The sequence below is a fragment of the Cottoperca gobio genome, chromosome 10 (assembly GCF_900634415.1).
Source record: "Cottoperca gobio chromosome 10, fCotGob3.1, whole genome shotgun sequence".
NCBI classification, from domain to species: Eukaryota; Metazoa; Chordata; class Actinopteri; order Perciformes; family Bovichtidae; genus Cottoperca; species Cottoperca gobio.
In genome coordinates this window covers 6,333,103-6,356,120 of record NC_041364.1, presented here as the reverse complement: position 1 = coordinate 6,356,120, position 23,018 = coordinate 6,333,103, and the positions used below count along the sequence as shown (strand labels likewise).

General features: G+C 41.2%; 1 long non-coding RNA gene across 1 annotated transcript in view; it reads left to right on the top strand.

Moving 5' to 3' along the window:
* The window catches only part of LOC115014815 (uncharacterized), a 133,076-nt gene that overhangs the window by 109,631 nt on the left and 427 nt on the right, over positions 1-23,018 (top strand). The window lies entirely within an intron of this gene.

The following is a 23,018-nucleotide window of genomic DNA, read 5'->3' as shown; positions in this document are numbered from 1 at the left end:
ACTCAAACTGACTCACCCAATGTCTGCCTTTTAAAACAAGCTCACTCTCCGGCCAAAATCATTAGTAAAGTAATCCATCAGCCTAACCCTGACTCACTGACCCAAACCACAATGTCAGCCAATACAGACGGAGCTTTTCACCATTCAGAAGGTAACACAGAGCTTATCTGTCAGGATCAGGAGAGGATGTGCTCGCAGATAGCAGAAAATGACTGACAACCAATGGAGTCTCAAGAGAAACAAAGTCTCATACCTTCATATTTCTCATACAAAGACATGTGGTACATGAACACAAAGCAATACACTGGAATGACAACATCTTGCAAAACTCTCGAACCCTTTCTCCTGCTTCTCTTCGGGCTACTCGAGGAAACGACGGTTACACTAAACCGGGTTTTCTTTGGCCTGAACAGAAGAGGCTCGCTACACACCAACCACTTATTGCACCAGATGCCAGTCATGGTCCGCTGATGTTTTTGTAGAAAGGTTTGGTGAAATGTCAGTCTTCTTCGTTCCCCCCTCAGTTTACTGTGTGTGTATATATATATATATGCTCAAAAATTAGCCACTTTGTTAGCCCTTGAACCTCACACGTTTACTGAATGTATGTGATTCATCGGTGGGTAAGTCCGGCCTGGGCTGCTTTCACAGCCTAGGTCGGCGTTGCCAAAATATGGCATGGAAAAACGTTCATGAAATGGAGTTTAATGGACTCTTTGATGACACTATTGTTGGCGAAAATAACAGAAAACCATAATGTATAAGATTTAATGATGGAAATAAGTTGTTTTATAACCCGGCATCAACAAGTTGCATACTGTAGGTATTTAAAGTGGGAGGAAAAACTGTGCTCTGCATCTTGCCAAGTATGAAGCTGTGTGGTGTACAAACAAATAAGCCCAAACAAGTCCAAATAAAGCAAAGTACTTTGGCTCCATTTATATAACTGGGCCTCTTACAGTTGGACTGGCCTCCTCTCTTTGACTTCCTTTGATGCGTCCAGCTCTGTGGTGCAGTCAGATCCCATCAGACAGGCAGACATAACTTAGATACAGTGCACCTGAGCAGCTAAAGCCACCACAGAGAGCAAGTGGGGAGATGTTCTGGTATGCAGGAAAAACCAGCTCTATTTCAAGCCCTTCAAAATTGCAGAGAGGGTTTCCTTGTAATCCCATCCGTCATATTTACTCCACGCCACGAGAGCCAGAGCCCACCCCCTCTTCAAACAAGCCCTCTGGATCGGGACCAAACATCTCAAAAAAAAAAAAAAAGTGCTGATCAGTGCTCAGAGATCAACAGAGGGCAAGTACTCCCTCACTAAGCATGTGATGTTGCTCTGCAGATTTTGGTGAATCACTTTGTTCAGAGCAGGAGGCCTGCCTCTTCGTCCTCTGGGTCCAGCCAGCTCGGCAGCCTGTCAGCCAGTCAGACTCTTAAAGAGGTATTTAAATGTGCGCCTGCAGCAATGCGCTCACTCAATGACCTCTTTATTTGTTAAAATAGATTATTTTAAATAAATTACAGAGCACTTTCACTGAATAAACAGAGACTTTGAGGCTGCGGCCTGCGTTACATACTTACCACAGCCACAGAGATCCTAAATGACTAGTGAGCTGTGTAATCGCCTTTGATTTCACTGATAGGACTCTGATTCTTTGGGTAAAAGAGATGGAGCCATTGAGGAATCTGAAAGGCAACACCGCTAAATGGGGTATAGGCAAAAAAAAAAAAAAAAAAAGTCATGTGGGGAATATGAACGTATGATGTTTCTAACCCCGCCATGTCGACGGAGGAGTCCATTAGAAGAACAGAGGGGAGCTTGAGGGAGTCCTGTCATTTCTTCTTCCCACAGCCTGAGAGCTTTAACACTCCTTCAGCCTGGCTCTGTGCCATGCCAGAGACGCCACCCCGAGAGGAAAAGACTCAGACCTCACTCCTTCTTCCTCTCTTGACCTTTCATTTCTTTTGTTCTGACCAGTCAATCACATCAGAGGCTAGAGTTTGCTCTGGAGGTTTCTCCGCCACCACACCGACCACAGAAACACGGCATGAGGAGAAAAGCATTTTGTGTAATTCGAAGCCAGTCTAAAACCGCCGCCCCTCCATTTTCTAATTAGTTAATTTCCCCACGCGTTGCTGGTATGCAGAAGTGTTATGCAAAAGGTGAGAAATGCACACTCTCACTCTGCTCTACGTCCGTTTGCAGCTAATTTAGTGTGGCAGGGCCTAGTTATGCCTGGATTACTGTTGCCCAGAAAGAAATCTAGAATAATAAAATGACAGGGAATATGCTGGCGGAACCAAAGCAGAGAAAGCATGAAGAAATTAGTTTTGATTAACCTTATGAGTGCTTGTTTCAATTCTCACCGGTCTATTTATTTTTGAACATGTGGTTGACATTCTTTCAGCGGCACATTTCCCGGCACGTCTATTACATCTAATCTATAAGTGGTTCCAAAAAGAAAAAAAAGATCTGCATGAATGTGCACATACGTCATACAGGCAATTTTTAAAATCGACATTTGAAATGGTAATATGGCTCTGACTGTTTTCATTCCTTAGGGGTGCACAGATTAATAATAGTGTAAAGTCAGCAGAGAAATGATTCAACATTTCTTTATACTAGATGCAATATATCATCGTGTCACGGTCAGTGTTATTCATTTGTAATTTATCATAAATAGAGCTGCAACTAACGACTGTCATTATTGATTCATCTGCAATTTATTTCCTCAAATAATCATTTTGTCTATCAAGTGCTAGAAAATTGTGAAAAAACTATAGAATTATTATTTCCTCAAGTCCAAAGTGATATATTAAAACAGCTAGTTTTATCCGCCCATGCTGCAGTCCAAACCCCAAGATAACAGTTAAAATTCATATATGAGAAGGAAAACTATCAAATCCATTAAAAGCATTTGAGAAGCTGGCACCGGCAAATACTTTTGGCATATACTGCTTTTAAAAATGAAAACACTGACGGTTAATTGCTTCTCAAATTTATTGTCAATTTATTTTCTATTTCTGAAGAATATGTCTTCATCGCCTTCAACTGTGAGCCTTTAAAACAAAGCAGTGTCTAATTGTGACCATTATTATTACTCATTATTAAAGGGAAAATGTGCAGGAATTCATAAGTAAAAGAGTAGAACAGCCGCCTCCGTCAGACGGAGCCCCAGTCAGCGGCCGACTTGAGCTCAGCCAGAACAAGCGGACTGCTGGACCTGTGTGACGGCAACAGTTCCCCGGTGTTGTGGCTGAACTCGAGCTAAATGCTAACTGAAGCTACGTACACTCAGAGAAACAGCCTCCTGGCAGCTGTGAGGACGAAGCGAGGTGGTGCGGGTGGTTTTCTTGTTTCTGCCACAGTGAATGTAATAAACCAACAATAAACAGACATGGAACATGGTTTAATATTTACAGGAGAGTCAGGTACAATACATCCATGATCAGGCAGCTGTACTTCTTCTTGAGGGCAGACTGGAGCTGCAGTGACTCACTATCGCCTCTAGAGGAACAAGTGGTATTACACACTGGACGGAGCGCAGCTAGCTGTTAGCATGCTAACTTCAGGAGATATCTCTGCAACACACAGATGTCTTTGATATAACGTCAACACTGTTACCTCTTCACATTCTGTTGATAATGTTACTTAATTGTGTTAATGGTTTAAGTTTAAATTCTGGCAGAAATTACACTTTGAACCTTTAAACAATGTAAACATTTTACACATCTTGAAAAACCAAACATTATTATTTAATTTATTTAGTGCATCACCCCTCCTTATAATATTGTGACCCCTTTGGGGGTCCCGACCCTCGTATAGGGAACCACTGAACTCGATTAATCAACCAGTTTCAGCTCCAGTGAAGAGTAATAAACAATATCTCTGATTGTTATTTGTAGGTGCTATCAAAGTTTAAGTCGACCACGTTTACGTCCCAAAGACAAATATGTGATCGCCTTTCTGAATAGTTAGAGGGAAAACTTAATTCATAAGCCATTAAGTGTTATGAATAGCAATTTCTGTGACTCTCAGTGGCTCTTTAAGGCCACTCTGAATGCAGCGCACAGAGCCAGCTCAGTTCTCTCTCTTTCTGGCAGCTATAATTGAGCCTAATAGCCGCAGCACAGACATAGGGAACCTCTTTGACACCTAGACCAAATTTTCTAATGAAACGATCAAATAAGCATCATCCAGCCCCGCCATATCAAAGCCGCCGGCAGCTGGCAGCATGTCATAGTCTGACATTTGGGCTTTTTAAGCGCTGCCAGGCCTGTTTCCCTCCATGTCCTCTGGCCTTGTATTAACACTAATAATAGGGAAAGGTCTACAAGTAGAAGAGATGTAGTGATGAATGGAGGAGACTTTTGCCAGCTGCTGAGGAGGAGACATTGGCTGATTGCATCTGTAATGAAGTATGACAAGTCGCAGGGTTGACGCCTGCGCGTTTGTGTGTGTGTGTGTGTGTGTGTGTGTGTGTGTGTGTGTGTGTGTGTGCGTGTGTGTGTGAGAGAGGAAAATTAAAGTCCATCAGAATTCTCTTTTTGTGAGCGATGTACAGTGAATTTTAGATCTGAAACAATCAGTCGATCGTCAGCAACTGTTTTAGTAATCGGTTAATTGTTTTTAGTGGCAATAATTCTCTAGTGCCAGTTTCTGAATCGCATGTCGGATGTTCTGATCTTCTTTGTCTGATGATAAAATGTGGTGTCTTTATACTTTGGGCTGTTGCTCAGACAAACAAAGCAACTTGACGACGTCACCCGATGCTTAAGGAAATTGTGATGGGCATCATGACTACTTTCTGACATTTAATTGACCTAACATTGACTGATAAAGATAATAAAGTGGATTAATACCGTATATTACAGGTGTGTTTTCTTACAAGTCTTTTTTACACAATGAGTGCAATTTCATTACAAAGAAAGATAAGAATTCAGATTATAAAGGACAAGAATGAGTTTATTTGTTCCTGCTGAAGATGTAAATATTTAAATACAAATCACAAATGCTAGTTTCATTCTTTAAAATAATTTCATTTATTAAACTTTACTCAAACAGGAGTAGAGTGTTAGGGACTACTTTCAGCTGCGGATGAATACACATTTGGTGCTTTAGTGAGTAATTACAGCAGCAGGATGATGTGTGTGTTCATGGTAATAAAGAAACATGACGTGGGGCTTTTGTTATTTGTCTGCCTTTATTATAGTACAGGCCAAAGAGAGACAGGAAATGGGAGAGACAGGGAATGGCGTGCGTCAAAGGGCCGCGGGTCAGATTCAAAGCCGGGTTTGATGATTAGTAAAATAGAGTAATGTTGAATTCATTCATATCAATGTGCACTTTAAGGTTCTGTAAAGTACAGTAGAGAAGCGAGGACTAAAATGTCTCTAGCAGAACTTTGTATTATTTAGAATAGGCCATAAAACATAAATGTTTAGTTACAAACAGCTTGCAGAATAATCCTAAATGGCTGTTTGCTCGCCAATAAAGGAAAATCAGAGTGAAAGGCAAAGCTGATTAATGTGCTTTGTCAGTTTCTTTTCATGGAGGTTGACCTGGTTGAATTCAGACCAAGTAAAAGAAAGCAAATTGATTTCTCAAAGCTCGCCGTCTTCCTAAGTTTGACACCGCAGCCCCAGCAGGAGTGGTTAGACCTTTTCAGGAGTCCCCAGTGGAGCTCAGGATGTCGTCAGGCCGCCGACTGCTTATTGTTCATGCTTCTACAGGGACTGAACACGTGCAGACCGGTGCCCACTTTTTTCCCCCTGCACTTGTTTGGTTACATTTGACTTTCTGCGAGATAAGAACCAGATTGACCTCTTATAGCGGCGAGCGGGTGAGAGGACGCTGACTGAGAGAAATGCAGAAAAACGTCTTACGATGTAGTCTGCTCTATCTCCGCGAGCTCGCCCCTATTATGTTACCTTTCAAGTGCTTTGTCACAGGAGAGAGGCCGAGCTATTCTGGTTTGCTTCTCCTGTGGGTCGACTCAAACAGCCTCAGTGTTGTTTTAAGAGCCTTATTTTAACGACTTTGAGTGTGTGTGGAGAATGTTTCCAGTTAGCCGCACACTGTTTATTTATGGAATATTTTCTGACACCTACTTACACCATTATCATCCCCTTTCTTGTAAAGTCCCCAAGTGCTGCATGGGAAGGTGCCTGCTTCATGATAAGCATACCTGGGTTATCCAGTGCAGTCAGGACAGACAAACTAATAACACACGGGAGAATCAGCCTCTTACAACAAAAGGATATTCCACAATTTAATCCACTGGTCTAATGTAGGCTACTAATACAACTAATACAGCTGGTTATTCTTAATTGCACGCAGCCTGACATAACAATGCATCATTTGACAGTTGCCTGTATTGTTTAGCAGAATGTATTCCAAATATAATTGAATATTTGTTCAACACTGAGCAGCTTGAATACATTACGAGGGAGGATTTGTACTGATATTTCCCCAACGGTGGCTGCAGTAGTGACGTCTGCAGCGTCACACGAGAGATGGAGGTTTGGCTCTTGTCTTGTCTTCACATCGTATAGCTTCAAATGAATCGGTTAATAAATGATGAATGAAAACAAAGTCTCATGTGTAGCCATTAACTCTCAGTATCATGATAAAGCTGCAGCTCTAGTCGGATGCTGTATACTCTAATATACATATTTAGTACTGTTTCATACAAATATCAAGATTTAACTCCATCAGAGATCAAAGCATTTTATATCCTGACGTAAAAAGACACAAGAGTGTGAATGAATCTCATTCAATCTAATTCAAGCCACACTGCTCTGTTACTGTATGATAATGTAATATTCAGATTCTTTACATATGGATACATACAGGTGGCTTATCAAAGAATTACTATACTATAGCAACTAGGGGTAGCGATATACCGATATTAACGATAACTGTGACATACATTTTATTTAATATTAATATCATGTTAATAATGCACATATTGTGTAAGTAATCCAGCGCCTCTTAAATCTCTCTCCACCTCCCTACACTCGTATTTTGAGTGTTATTAATTTGACAAAGAATTGCCAAAATGCACAATAAACAAAGTAACTGCAGTCTAATACAACAGTCCTGTAATAAATCATCATCCTTTATGAAGGTTATAATGTTATGAACTGTTTGAGAGAGTTGTTCATTCAATCTGGAGAATGCAGTTTGTGCTGTTTTGCATGGAAAAATTAAATGCGCCAAATAACGAGTAACTACAGCCGTCAGTTAGAGATGTATACAAACATGAAGAAAAAGTGAAAGAGATTCCCATAAACTCCCATAAACTCTAGTATACTTTATTAAAGAACAAGTACAACAAAAGTTCAATACATACTTACTTTGCACCGATGTTTATTACACACGAAATACAGGAATTGAGTATAAAGTTAAAGACTTCTGTTACTTCAATCCAATGTACTTTATTCAACCAGGATAATGTCTTCTGCTAGTCATGAAGACAAACAATAAAACCGTACGGTGTCTGGTTTCACAGTAGCTTGTTCCCTAAAATGACCTTAAAAGTGTCAGTCCACTTTGCAGATGCAGCTGTTCACACCGAGCCTTCCCGCTTGTTTGAAAGTATTGTCTCGGCACACAGCATACGTGTAAGTGTGTGAGTGACACAATGTTCTAGTCAAAGCTAAATCTCATCTTGTTTAGTGTCAATGAAGGACACACTAGAGCAAACACAGCTCCCTCTGTGCACCTTTCATCAATCTCTTCATCGCTGTTATTTGTCTTGACTCGCGTTCTTGCAAAGCCAGCGAGGATAGTCGTCTTATTCTTCTCTGTTTGGACAAGGCCTCCTCACTAGCACCCCTTGATTTGCTATGAGCTCTGCACAATTAGGAGTTCAAACAATTCTTTAACAGGTAGGGATTTTTACAGCCCTTCACCGGGCCTCCGCTGCTGACTTTTATTGCCCTGAGGGTATCAGCTTGTCATTCTGGGGGCAGTGGACAGGTAAAGCCCACTCAAAAGGCAGGGAAATAACTTGACAGAAGTCCTCGATTCTCTCTCTCTCTCTCTCTCTCTCTCTCTCTCTCTCTCTCTCTCTCTCTCTCTCTCGTTTCTCTCTTCACCATCTGGCCCAGATGCCGGGAGAGGACTCGGCTGTGACCCCGTTGTCAAGGACGCAGATGGGAATTAGGAAAAGTGGACTTGTTTCAAACAATTATAGAAATTACTTTAATATCTTAAAACAAAAAGACGGAGAAATATATTTATTTGAGATGTTGACTGTCAGCTTGAATTTCCACTCTTGTGTGTGTGTGTGTGTGTGTGTGTGTGTGTGTGTGTGTGTGTATGACGGACACACTCCAGTAGAGGATGATGTGGAGATTGTGTCACCAGGTGTGTTTTGTATTGGACTTAATCTTTCTGTTTGGACGTACTTTTTTAAAATCGAGTCTAACATAAGCACCTGTCTGAGACTTACAGAGGAGCAGGTCGTGACCTCACGCCTACAACCCTGAAATGGACACCGACTAATAGGGACCCGTCTGTTAAATTGTAATTGAATGTTACATGGCACTCTGAACTCAGAATGCTCTTTTTTTTTCTTCTTCCCGTAAGCGTGCAGGATTTAGGCAGACGCTCCAATGACAACTTAATTCCATCACTGAGGAGCAGCGCCGAGTGTTTTTGTTTGAGCCCCTCCCTCAAAATACGGCTCTTATTAATGGTAATTGGTAAAAAGGTGACACATGTCTGACTTTTGTTTATCTTACATTTTAGATAATTGGAGGCGGACTTTCTTTACACAAGGACAACTTAAAATTGGAGAAACTCCCGACACAATGTCTTTTTTCATGCGGAAAAATAACCGGTGCTTTGTCGTGTTCACACCAGAGTTTGATTTCACTCTCAAGTCAAAATTGAGGAACTTTTAATATATATGTATATATATATATATATATATATATATATATATATATATATATATATATATATGTATATATATATATATATATATATATATATATATGTCAAAGAAAGAAAGACATTATTCCAGTTTGCGTTTCTGAAAAATCAAAGCCCTAAGCATAATTCAAAGCCACTAGTTCTTTCAAATGATGCATTGATTCTCTCAGGCTTCGTGCAGCTTTGAACATTTGCAGATATCATTAATGAGGATGCATTTTTACAAAACTTCAGTTCAGATCCTTTTCAAGTAAAAGTCCTACCAATATGAGTATTATGCAGAAAATGTACTTTGATAGTACTCATTATGCAGAATGGTGCTTTCAGAGTGATATAAAGGATTGATGCATTAACCTGTAAGCAGCATGTTACCGTTGGTTACTTCAAACGAGTAACTACTACACACACACTAATTACATTTAGTGCTGGTACTGGATCATGACTCAAATTGAAACAGTTCTTATTTTATTGAATGATTGTTTGTGTTTTCTTAGGGCCCATCTCGCAAAACAGCTATTAATGCTGTGGCACGATACGTGGCATCGGTTCATGCTATACACTTGTCCCTATACAAATAAACATCAAATAAATAAATCAGCATTAGAAGTAGTACTTAATACTTTAACATACATTAAACCGCTGAGCCAGCAGGAAGATCAGAAAAAGAAAGAACAAACTGTAAATATAAAACTAAAAGGATTTGATTTATTAAGTTATTAACTTATTAAGGATTAATGTTTTCTCTTATCGCTGATTTACATAATTTATTGTTTGATTAAAGAATGAGGTTCATAATTGCTAGTTCATGTCTTGACTTTTATTTTGAGAAAATATGGATAGATTTAGAACTAGATTTAGATTTAGTTGTCCACTATCAGTTATTAGTCTAAACGTCCAGTCGTAGATTTATTGTGACTTAAATTAGTGTTGCATTAATTACGGCTTCGATGGATTTAAAATCTGAACTTGTTGTTTGTACAACGATGTGAAAAGCAGGCAGGAGGAGCTGTGTTTACAGAGGAGGGGCAGCAGAGGGAGTATAGCACTGTCTGCACGGTGTGTGTGTGTGTGTGTGTGTGTGTGTGTGCCATCTCTTATTCAATAAGTGCATCTTTTTCCCATCATCCTTTGCTTTCTCATGAAACCTAATTTCTAGGGTTGCCTTCACTGACTAGTAGAAAAGAAAGAAATCCCCTTTAAGTCTTCCTAAAGACGGCACAGCCTGATTTCTAAGCCGAAGTCACGCACAAAGGCAGCGAAGGGCAAACCTGGGATTGAGCTTGTCTAATATTTCCAAAACGGCAAACTGTGAAAGGCCCCATAATTGATACGCAGGACGCCAGAGGGCACGACTCCTGTCAGATCAGCCACGGAGAAGAACTGCCAGAGCCACGTACGGCAGGGAATAACGGCTAATTAGCCCCGTTTAAACATTTCCTGGTTTGAAGCACTTAAAGAGCGGGGGCCACAATCACACGAACAATAGCTCACTTAGTAAAGAAACCTGCGTGTGGATCAGACGGTTGGTAACATTTAGGGAAACAGATCAAAACTGAACCAGATGACCTGCAGATCACCTGTGAACCTCTGAGAGTGAAGTCATCAGCTGAATGAGAAATGAACTGCTTCTTTTATCTTGTGTGGATAATGTGAGAAATATATCATAAATACCTGTCGCTACAGTGTTCAGCCACCCCAACAAAAACTAAATGTTCAGTTTCACACGAGAGACAGAAAACAAGGAAATGCTCGTAATTGAGAAGCTGGAACAACAGAATAATAATAATAATTCTAAATAATAATAATAAAACATTAATACAATAATAAAAGCATGTTTTAAACCAAACCAAAATACAATAAATACATTTAAAATAGATTTTATTTTTAACAAAGCAGCTGATCCTAATGCAACACAAGTACCACAAGGGCTATAATATAATAAATATGGACATGATAAGATCCACAAAGATGTTTATTGCATTTTATAAAACAACTGCAACATATTACAATATGACACACTCTGTCCACTCTTTGTATTTGCTCCTTCAAAACAAACAATATTAAATCCCCAGGTGCACATGCAGAGAACCTGCCCGTCTGGTACCTAAAGACTTAAAAACAATAACGCACATAAAAGTGTTTGCTCATATCATTTGACCCGCTGTCGCTGTCAGAAGGGTTTTTAATTAGAGACTCAACCAACTGGTTTTCTGAGCTGTGCGTGTATAAGTGTATAAATGTATAAGTGTATAAATGTATAAGTGTATAAATGTATAAATGTATAAGTGTATAAATGTAACTTCTGTGGATTCATTTTGAGTATTTTGAACAGTTTTTTCCGTTTCTCTTTAAAGTTTGGAAGACAGGTTGGCATTTTCTCTTTGTACTTAAGCTCTTCACGCTCACGCAGCTCCAGACTTGGACTGAAGTTTTAGCTTCTCACCTCGTGTGTGTGTGTGTGTGTGTGTGTGTGTGTGTTTCCATGCTGTGCCCACACAGGACAATAGACGTCATGAATAGACATTAATAAATAATAGACAGCTGAATGCCAGCTCCACATAATGCTCACCTCACTGAAGAGGACTGCCCCCCCCCCCCCCCTCCTCCTCTGTCACAGATCATCATTAGCATCGTCTCGCTGTGTCCCTCGGCTTACAGAGACACACAGCACTAAAGCAAATAAGCCTTTTCATCAGCCAGATTCTCTCTTATCAACGTCCCAGTACAGCAGGTTGTAGGACCAGGACGGTATCACGCTGTGGTCGTCTACATTCAAATTAAATTGGACCCAGACTGTTTGCTCAGATGATCGCACGTCACTGACGCTGCGGATTAGTTTAACCTTTGAATGTAATGCCTTTGTGATTTAAACTCTCGCTGCTCAGAGGACATCATGTACAAGAGTGACCTCTCTCCCACATGAGACTTACTGCGTCATTTTTAAAGATGTTTTCTAAAGGTTTGGCTTCATTTTATGTCCATTTGGTGCATTTTTGGCCTTTTTTCAGTTTGATTTTAAGAAAATAAGGAAGAAAAGGTTTTATTTTGCAACAAAGGTCCAGAGCTGGACTCAAACCAGGGTTAACGTCATCGACCTCTGTAGGCCACCAGGACGCAAGGTTGATTTTTGCCAAAATAATCCAACAGAAATCAAGTTTAGAACAAAACAGATACAACGTCATAATTCATGATTTGTCCGTACTTAGTATTTGTACTTAAGTACTTGAATACTTAGTTACATAACTCTTTGGTTTTCTATGGTAAAAGACAATGACAAGAAGAATATCTTCATATCTATGAAGCTGGAATCTGCAAATGTTTGGCATCTTAGTCTTGAAAAACGTGTCATTTCTTAATAACATCTTTCAGCATATCAGGTTATGTCTTCTCTGATCTCCATCCTGTTTGGGTGATCTTGTACTAAAGCCGGTGCTTTGTGTTCCCACCTGGCCGCAGGTTAGCAGGTCTCCAGGTAAGTATTTAACAAGCCCTCCATTGGCTTGTCTGCTCCACTTAACACCTGACATGCCCCCTCCGTGCCGACCTTTGACCCCTGACCCCAGACTGACAACCCGGGAGACGTCTCTCGGATACTTTCCTTTCTCCACTGCACAGCTCTTTTCTTCTCGGCCCATCGCTGAGTGCCGCAGAGTGAGACAAGGTGAAAGGTATCCAGGCGTTTTCATGAGAGGGGGGGGCCGCAGGTGTTCATGCCTCCACACCTCTCAAGTTCAAAAGCCATTGAGTCCTTAGCAACCAGGTAACAGTCAAACAATATGTCACCCACCCCCACCCTGAGGCGACAGTGTCTTCTGTTTTACTGTCAGAGCGCTGGGCTTTAAAGAGCCTAATCCTGCGTCTTATATTCACGTCACCCTCTGACAATGAAAATATACATATTAACCCCCCCGCCAACACGCATGTCTGACATCATGTGATAATATTCAGTCACGCCAAAGTGACAAAAACAGCCAGACTCAAACATTCATGAAGCTAGAAAACAAAAACACAGGAGAGACGGGCTTGTGCTTATCTAACAGACCGCCCCCCCTCTATCATGTCTGAATCTGTCACCTTTTTCTCCCCCACCAACATGTCCAATATTTCCCGGCTCCTGCAGGTTTATGAGTTCAAAAGTGGGAGCCGGTCCAAGCATTACTAGTAACATTAGTGTCAGTAATTTAATGCGCAGGTGTGAATGGATTCTCAAACAAGCCGGGGAGGCCCCCGGCGAGGCCTGCGCAGGACTGCCAGTCCCAGCGGCAGGTTTAAATAAATACGCTGCTGAGCAGACGTGTCGGCAGCTGGGGCCCGATATGGCCGCTGCTGTTTGTGTTGTGGCTTTGCGAGGGCGCTGAGGAGAAAGCAGGCGGACTGTGGCATGTTTCCTGGGAGAAAGAAGAGGGGGGGGAAATCTTCATGAGGAAAATAAGGCACCTGAAGAGGTGCTGTGAGCTGCTGTGTGTGTGGGGAGCTCATGAATACTGATGGTTTCTGTGTGTGCAGCTGTCATGAACTCACCTTCCACCCCAGTGCGTTGTTATTGTTAAAGAAAGCGTGTATATTTCATTTACCATTCAACACAGTATTAGTACATTCATTATCAGATTACATTACTTTTATACATAAAAACATAAACAAAACATTTGGATAACTATACTTGAAATGTGGTTATTAAAGACAATATTTTGTACATTTTACAGTTAAAATAAACTTGTCAGTGCTCTCTAATAGAGAAGCGATGTAACGGTTACTAAACTACTTCAGACATGTCTTTTGGCAGCACTTCCTTGTTACTTAAGGGTCGACATACAAGCTGATATTGATATATGTGCTATGAGCTAATGTCATCTCAGCTGATTGTTTTGGTATACCTCTAATTACCAGCCGGAGAAACAAGCAATTATTTTCATTATTCATTCATTCATTATTAATCTTTTCAATAAATCAATTAATTGCTCCATAAAATGTCACAACATAGAGAAATATGTACGTTATGAATTCCCAGAGCCCAATCAGGAGATGTATTCAAATGTCCAGTAAAGCTAAAGCCCAAAAGAGATTCAGTTTACTCTCATATATGAGAAATGAGAAAATTACTTTTCATAAGATATCAGTATGAACCGTCGTATGAGGATACGTTGGATGACAAAGAAACAAAGATGAGGAAACGAAGAGAAAAAGCTCTAAAAATAACAGGCAGAGTGAAATCACAGACACGGCGAGGGAAAGGAGTTTGTTTGCAGCCCGTCCTGAGTCGACGAGGAGGCCGCCCGATGCCAGATGTTCAGGGATGTTTTATGGATTAAGAGCTGAGCAGAAAAGGGCAAAAAGAGGAGGATCGGTTTCAATGTTTCTTTCCAACCTGCCAAACTTCCCTCATGGAAGTCCTGACAGTCATTAAAAAAAAAGCTGGAGCTGTTGATTCCTTCAGGCACGCTGCCAGAGGAGGCATGAAGAGAGTGCACCTCTAAATCCCACGGATTCACGCTGAGCCGCAGACAGACACCTGCAGGACATACGATACTGTATATTTCATCTCCAGTCTTTGACCTCAGGTGCATCACCATCACTACGCATTAGCTCGGCTTTAACTCACAGAGAGACTTTATCATCGCTCTGTAATGTTACTACTTATATCTGCATCTGCCTTGTTTTATTGCTCCAAAATATCTAGTTTCCTCCGATACATCTTCAAGTTCTGATGATTATTGCAGGATTTACTTCCTGACAAAATCTTCCTAACTTTCCCATTTTCTCCTAAACTTTCCTCATTTATTTCCAGTCCTGTCCGACTTTTTCCAAATTGTCTTTCGACAACCTTTAAAGACGAGCGTGACGTTGTTACATTGAGCTGTGAGTTGTACATGCGGCGGCTGAGAGTGATGGTGGTATTGTTAGCACCGGGTCAGAGGTCAGCGGTCCCCGAGGTGGGTGGTGCTGGTTAAAAGGGGGTTGAGATAACACCATGAAGGTGGTGTAACAAATCTGGAATTAACAGAATTCTAGTTGGAGACAAGACACATGTCAAAAAAAACAAATGGACTCTACAATACCAGGAATTAAGATCGTCTGCTGTTTCAGGCAGGAAGTTACATCCTATAGTCTCAATTTATACAAAATATTAAAATATCCATGTGATCTGTTAGTGCAGTAGTCCCAAAATAATGTGTACAGATGTATTTACGAGCTATAATGTAATTAATTAAAGTACTCAATATACAGAAAGTGTTATATTGTTATAGATTATTATATTATTAGTTTGTATCACTGACAAATACTGAACATGTACAGTAAGAGCATTATACTCATCAGACAGTTTTAGATACTTTGTATACTTCTGGATAAATTAGTAGTATAGTACCGCATCATGTTTTATAAGCGTATCATTATAACTATGAGTGTCAAAGAAATGTAGTGGATTAAAAGGTACAATATTTCCCTCTGAAATGTAATGTAGGAGCAGCGTAAAGTAGCCCAAGATGGAAATACTCAAGTAAAGTACAAGTACTGCAAAATTGTACTTAAGTACAGTACGTGAGTAATTGTACTTAGTTACATTCCAACACTCGAAATGACGCAATGTGGTCAAAGTTGCAGTTGACCTTTAACCCTTTTAGGCAACATATGTTACTTTATTTTATCCTCGTGCAGCTTGCGTTCTGTCAGCAGTGGTTTCATTCTTAGCACAAAGAGAAACACATCTTTTAAGATTGCTTCTAAAGACCTTTCAAGTGTAAAGTGTGTGTGCTTCAATGTAAATCGCAGCTGTATCAGGAGTGTAAGATCTGCAGGAAACCCTTTCCACCATTTAAACTGTCCATCACTCTGCAAGCAGCTCACATGATAGTGATGAGAAGGGCACAGCGAGCTTTGTTACTCTGACTTCATTGTGTTTCTCTCTGCGGTGAAACTCTCAGAGTGGGAGAACCCTATCCTCCGCTCTATGAATAGCAGGGCAGGACGGAGGGGGAGGAACAATACCGGAGCTTTGGGTGTTTCCTACACACTCTGAGAGACCAACCTTTGGTTCATCTCGAGTCCCTCATCAAATTTTAAACCTGCTGTCAGTCAGCAGCAGCAGCAGTCCGGACCTGGACGGGTAACACTTTTCACAGCTGGTGGGTTACTGCTGTTGGATCGGCTGTTTGTGCACGCTTCACACGGGACAAGGTGTTCCACATATTGTGCTACCCGCCAAAACAAAAGTAGATAAAAAATGTTATGAATAGTCTTAAATCTAGCTGAACAATATCCAGTCTGCATAAATGACTATTTGCAGTTTGTCAAATAGCCTCTGTGTTTCATGTAGTCCGTCTGAACTGTTTGTGCACTTTGCTGATTAACTGAAACACATCATGTGATCTCAACGTCGCTGGTTTGTGGAGAACTTTGTGCAACTGTCTTCATTTCCTGGTAGTTCTCATCTTTCTGACCTCTAATATCGGCATTAACTGCTCAAAAAGTACTTTAAAAAGTACAATAATCTACTATATACTGTATGTGTTCGGTTCCGTCCTTGCTGCTGGTTGTTAACACTGCATCATCTTTCAAATACTCATCCTAGATGTTTGAAACAAGCTGTTTAGATTCAGATTAGAAGTATCACGTGCGGTCGTAGTGCTCTGCGTCACGGAGCAGCAGTAGAGGTCGAGATGTCTCACATTGTTGTGGCAGTACTGGGAAACTATTTCACCATTGTGGTGGAAGTATATAGAGTTTACAGTGACGGTAAATCAGTGCTCATCTGCCAGAGCAAACAAAAGCATTTCTAAACCTATAAAAATGAAATTTGTGTCAGACCGTGGACTTGTTTTACTAGACTTTGTTCACATTCCTCCCAGTGGGGATTAATTCCTTTCAGATGTCTGTCTCGTGAATGTGTTCTGGCAAAGGAAGATACAGAAACCTTCCCGTACGACTCCCCTCCTCCCCGCTTCTTTGTGCCATTCGTTTTGGGATTAGTCACAGGATACCGCAGATATTGATGACTCCTGTTAAAATGAATATTACGTGTCTTTAAATCCCCTGTTGCATGATTTAATTTCCTCACCGCTGAACATAACGCTGGAAAGTATAACTGGAGCGTCAGAAAGCCTGTAAGTGGTGTTAAGTCCTGTCAAACAAACAAAAAGGAAGAAAATATTTTTCGCAGGGTCCATCGCGGCGATAAAGTTTCAGCTGACATTCTCCCTCGATACACCTGAGACAGGTGACTTTTGCGGTGAGAGGATTATCTGTTATGGAGTTTGAAGAGGTTCCTATTGTCCGAGGCCAGCAATATGAATAACCAAAGAGCTGGCGTCGCTGAGGGGGGAAGACGTTGGCAGTGAGCTGACGCGAAGACGAGATTAGCTCATCAAAATATATGAATTAGTAACGCAGTGAGGACACTTTGGATGGTACTCTGCAGCTTCTTCATCAGAGGCACCTTTGACTATGAAACACAGCTATTGGTGCGGTTATGAAAAGGTGATTGGGTTTCTAAATTTGACTGAATAATTCAGAAGATAATTGGCGCAGCTTAATTGGCGGTGGAGCATAAAAGATTCAAGGTGCCTCTTAAGTGCAGCACATCAGGCGGCACTTATTATGATGACAGATGGCTGTTTGTTGGGTTGGGTGTCAGATGGGAAGGCTTTGTCGTATTCACACTTCCCCCTTGTTAGGAGACGGATCAGGTTTTTCCTCCCAGAGCGCTACATAGTTTCTCTTTTTCATACGCCAACTGTGACTGTGGTGAATTATTGAGACACAGCAAGCTGATGAAGTGCCAACCAGCGGTCCTCTGTCAGCGTGAACGTCAAATGTTTTGTTTGTTTTTCTTTGAACTAAATCAGCTTGATGAAGTACTTTACGGAACGGACGAAGGTAGTGAGCAGATACCAAAAGAGTTTCAAATGAAATGAATAAATAGGACCGCAGATGAAAACCTTTAAAGTTTAGTACAGGTCCTTTTTGAAATTAATTCCAAGAGTAATTTTTACAAATGTCCATTTTGAGTGATCTGTTATGTGATTGGCTCTTACTTTCATCTTGATGAGCCAATCACATACCACGCTCTGTCCTGTCTGTTTCAATTCACAGTTGATGTCATCAAAAGTTGCGACGTTGTGAAGTTAAATCAGATTATACAAATGACCTGCAATAAGCTTTGTTATTGTGAAACAAGACTACAAATGCTAGAATCTTTGTGAGGCTATACTTTTGAGCCGAATGCTGATGTTAGCATGTTAATATGCTCACAGTGTCGATGCTAACGTGCTGATGTTAAGCAGGTATAATGTTTACCATGATCACCATGTTAGCATTTATAGCATCGATAGTCTTTTGTTTTCCAGGTTTTATAGGTCATCGACCAAAGTATTGGGCAAAATGAAATGTCTGACCTGATGATGGCGTCGGATGTAAAAATCTGTGATCAAAGTCATTGTGAATCCTCCTAAAGGTACCATGAATGTGTTTACATGAGTATACGCCTATTCATACTGTAGTTGTTGAGGTATTTTAGTCTGGATCAAAGTGGTGGACCGTTCCTCGAGCTACAGCGCCAGCCTGGATAAAAGGTGTTGATCTAAAACATCTATGAACACTAAAACAAGGTTACTCTCAAACTGGTTTCTAATACAGACCATATCTATACTAGTAGAAGTATAATATGTACATAATAAGTTACACAGCAGCCTATTTATAACATCATTGCAACAATAATCCTCTGTGGCTCCAAACTCCATTGACAAACGGCCGTATTTAACCTAAAGACCAAACTAATTAAGTTACCCACAAATGTGTTTATTTTTCCTTTAACTTTTGCCCCACAAATGACCAAACCCATCGCAGAGGGCACCCACCAGCTTGTTTTTATTCATTAGCTCCACATTAATGCAGGGGTTAATGAACATGAATGAGGCTGCAGTCGATTTAGAGCAGAACAAACATCATTTTCTACTTTGCCATTTCTCACAAGTGTATAATCGCTAATGATACATTCAGTATTCAAAACACACAAAAAAAGCCTGCTGATTTCCTCCTGAATCACCCATGAAAACTCCACATTGCATGAGTTAGCCTTGCGTGTACACACACCTAATGTCTTCCTCTGTTCAGCGTTCTCCACGTTTCCCGTCCCTAATTGCCTAATAATTTAAACACACTTAAGTTGGCTCATTAGCTGTGTATGAAGACTTAAAGGGGGGAAACACCTGTTCATTCACTTAATGAACTCCAAAAAAACACCGCGCTGTGTTCAGGGGCATGAAAATATCAGCATCCGATCTTTTGTTAATCTACCTGTAGAGACGGGCTGGAGCTGCTTTCTGGGACTGTAAATCAAGTGTTTCCTCCCTTTGGCCTTCCACTGGAAAAATAATGAAGGGATTCAAGAGGCCGGGGGCAGAAATAAGGAATAAAGTAAATATCCAAAAGAAACCATTTGGATTGTATTAATGATATTTCCGTGTGTGCACGCGTGCGAGACGCAGAGCTGGTGAGGAAAATGACAATTTGTGGAGCAAAAGCTGACAAATTGAAAGGAGTGCTGCCTCAGTGCACGTGAAGTCGAAGCAAAAATACATTTACAAACACATGAGTTCCTATCAACTGTCAACCCCATGAGGTGGAGCTTATTTTTAATCACCTACTGAAGTCACTTGAGCCACAACTTTACTGTTTCACTCTCACAGCTCTGTGCACCAAACAGCAGACAGAGAAAGTTAGAGACTAGCTGGTGAACATAGTGGAGCTTATAGTAGCTGATTTCCTCTTAGGAGTTATGGTGGAGACCAAACACTGAGCTGATCTTGAAGGAAGTTGTATCTGTATGGGATTAAAATACTATCCTCAAGCAGAAACGGCAGTTCAGTCTGATTCTCAGGCTACCATTGCCATGTTCTGAGTGTATTCGATGTGCCCACACATGGTGTAACAGGACGACTGAGAGTGTTTTTCACACGGGACTCGCAGTTCTTGTCACCGATGATCGATGTGCAGGATGGACTTGGTCCGTGCGTTGCGCCCTTTGCCATCCTCCCCAGCAACTCTCTGTGTTGGAAACCCAAGACCACAGGCTACAGAGGGCTCTGTAAAGCATCTCCCTCTCAGTATAGTAATTAACCTGCCTCTCACCTCCCTGTCCAGCAGCGTCCTCAGAACAGCCTGGCAATCACCAGACACTTCACACAACAGCCTGCACACGGGAACTTGACCCTCATGGGTCCCTTTCTTTTTTTTCGTGACACTTTTCTCTGCGGCACTTCTCTCTCCTGAAATGATGGCGGCCTGCCATGCCTCGTATACACGCGATGTCATCGCATTCTGTAATGACTCCGTGTCTCGATTAAAACGGTTTGGCAGACCGCTGTGAATTAGTAGCTACTTGTAAGTCATTTCATATGTTATAATATGGGATAGGAAATATGCTCTTGATGTGCAGCTCAGTAAATCACAGGCTCCACTCTGTCCATAGGTAATTTTCAAAGTAAGAAAACATTAAAGACTTATTAACTTTTAGTGGACCTTCAATGCGGGTCAAGAAATGGAAACAGACTAAACAGCCAATAAAAGCACGAAGCCCATCTTTGGCTTAAGTCAAGACAAAAGCAGCCCTTAAATCAGATGTGAACAGCTCTGCCTTGTTCGTAGAAACTCAACATCTTGCATGGGTAAAGCTTTGGGGCAGTCCAGCACCTTTATTTCCATCAATAATTTCCTCTCCATGGCTGATGACCTTCGAGCCCCCAGAACAGGCTGGTTTTGATTAACAGTACTGTGCACCATATAAGTGAGACCTGCAGGGTTTGTGACACCGTGATGGATACTCTGAAGAAAATCACACCATCCAGGTTTTCCACACTGCCCACATTGTGTTGGACAGAGAAAGGAATTCTAACGTCGCCTCGCATTATATCGATGCTTTCTTGCTTCTCAATAGTTTTTCCAGCATACAATTTGTGTTACTGGCAATCCAGTGAGAGAACATTGTCTGTTACCACCGAGAAAGGACCCAGGCACTGTCTCTGCATATTTCTTTCAAACATTTCAAGAGAAATCCCTTGATTTCAACTTTGCGCTGCTGTTCTGTGTCGTGCCAGTCCCCCATTTGACTATATATTGTTGTTGGCTGGACCAGCAGGGTGGTGTTGTGATTGGTGTCACGGTCCTTCAGCATGAGGGCCTGGGCTCAATTCCCCTTGACAGCCAAAATCCACCCTGCTGAGGTGCCCTTCAGCAAGATATGGAATTCCTACCAGCTGCAGGAATGTAGCTCTGCAGCCCCCTCATTCATTTTTATGTAACGCTCCATCCAGCGGCGGCAGGTTTTTGCCTGTACGTGCACATCCAACGTTTCTAACCACGGGAGAAAATGGAGAACTTTGGGGAGCTTTGAGAATGTCGGTTTGCCGCAAGTTGGCCAAAGAAATATGTACAACGCACAATCCTGGTTGTTATCTTTGTAACATCTTATTTCTACTGTTTACTTCACAAACGAAGATAAAATGATCGCCGCCATGATAACTTTCTAGAATTGTACAAACTTGTCTCAGAGTATTATATGATAAACCTTTAAACTAAAAAATCTATATCTCCAACTGGAGATAATTCCTTGTCTCACTGGTACCTGAAGCAACACCACCAGTGCATTTCTTCCAATGCACGGATCTTTTCAGTCTGAACGGCGTCTCAGACTACAAGATGTCAGCGCGATAATGTCCTGTCCCAACGGACGTGGGGAGAGACATGAGCGCTGGGTTCCACGATTGCTTATTTAATCTCGTTTAGTGTCACAACATCCCAACTGTGATGTCAAATAAAATCCTCAATCTCACCTATTTAACAACCTCTGTTTAAAGACACTGAACATAGCACTATAGGCTGTGGGTGCAGAGTGCAAGGACGGGAAAATGAAGATTGGTTCCAGGTTAACTTTCATTCATCAAGCCATGATTGAATACGTAAACGTCCGTTGTCGGTGCCGTGAAGTTGATCCCTGGCACCTCGATCACTTATGTACATGCAGCTCGTGACAGACCACAAGCTGATTGGTCGTGTCCAGCAGTTCTGCCAAGCTATACTTTGCCAAATAAAACGTATTCTTTTGTTTCCTTAATCCGTCAAATATTGAGCAAAGAACTCATTACCTTGCACTTTTGGTCATTTTCATGTTCACTTCAGATAAATGTAGCGTTTCATTGTTGTGCTGAGAGAACCATTTATAATCCCTTTGGATGACATGACAAATGAATGGCCGTCAAGCTAAAAATAAAAGTCATTTTTCTTGATTCCTGAAAAGTTGACGTTGTGGAGGTTCACTGATGACATGTGCCCTCGGTGCACATGAAGCGCGCAATTTTCCAAACGACACCTGGTGGAAAAATGAATGTTTCCTGACTTCTTTTGTTCTTTGCAAAGCGACAGGACATTCTGTATTTTTAACACATTTCAACAGACTTTTTCTTTTTGAGCGGTCGTCTCTGGAGAGAAATGAACACCTGAAGCAGTCACTCATGGATGTCATTAAACATGGACTTGTACTCTATAACGTGCCATCTTCACACACTATTGTTTCTCCACCGAGGCCTGACTCAGTTTTGAGGCTCCACACTAAATGAATTTTCCAGTCGAATATGAAGTGAAAGTTCCACTCTGTCGCACGTTAAATGGGACATCATTTGAGGTTCGGATCATCATGGTATTAGCATACTTCCACAAATCCAGATGGGATATGCCCTCTGCAATTAGCAATAATGCTCAATTCATTTTGGCTATGAGCATTCTTTTCCCCACAGAGGTACCTACTCAATCCCAGAGCCGTACTTTCCCACCTCAAAAAATGCTGCAGTGGAACGTCTGCATCTACGTTCACGCTTTTCAGTGTCTCAAAGCGCTGCAGCATCTCCTAAGTAGTCTTTTGAAAAGCCTCAAAGTGTCATCTCTGGATAAATGCTATTTTCAGTGGGCTGTAATGAATAGCACTTAAAGATCTGAATGGCTCTCGTATCAGGTTTTATATCCAAAGTATTTTGGGGAACAATGAGCGAGGAACCACAAAGCAAAAGAGACAGAGAGGACCTGAGTT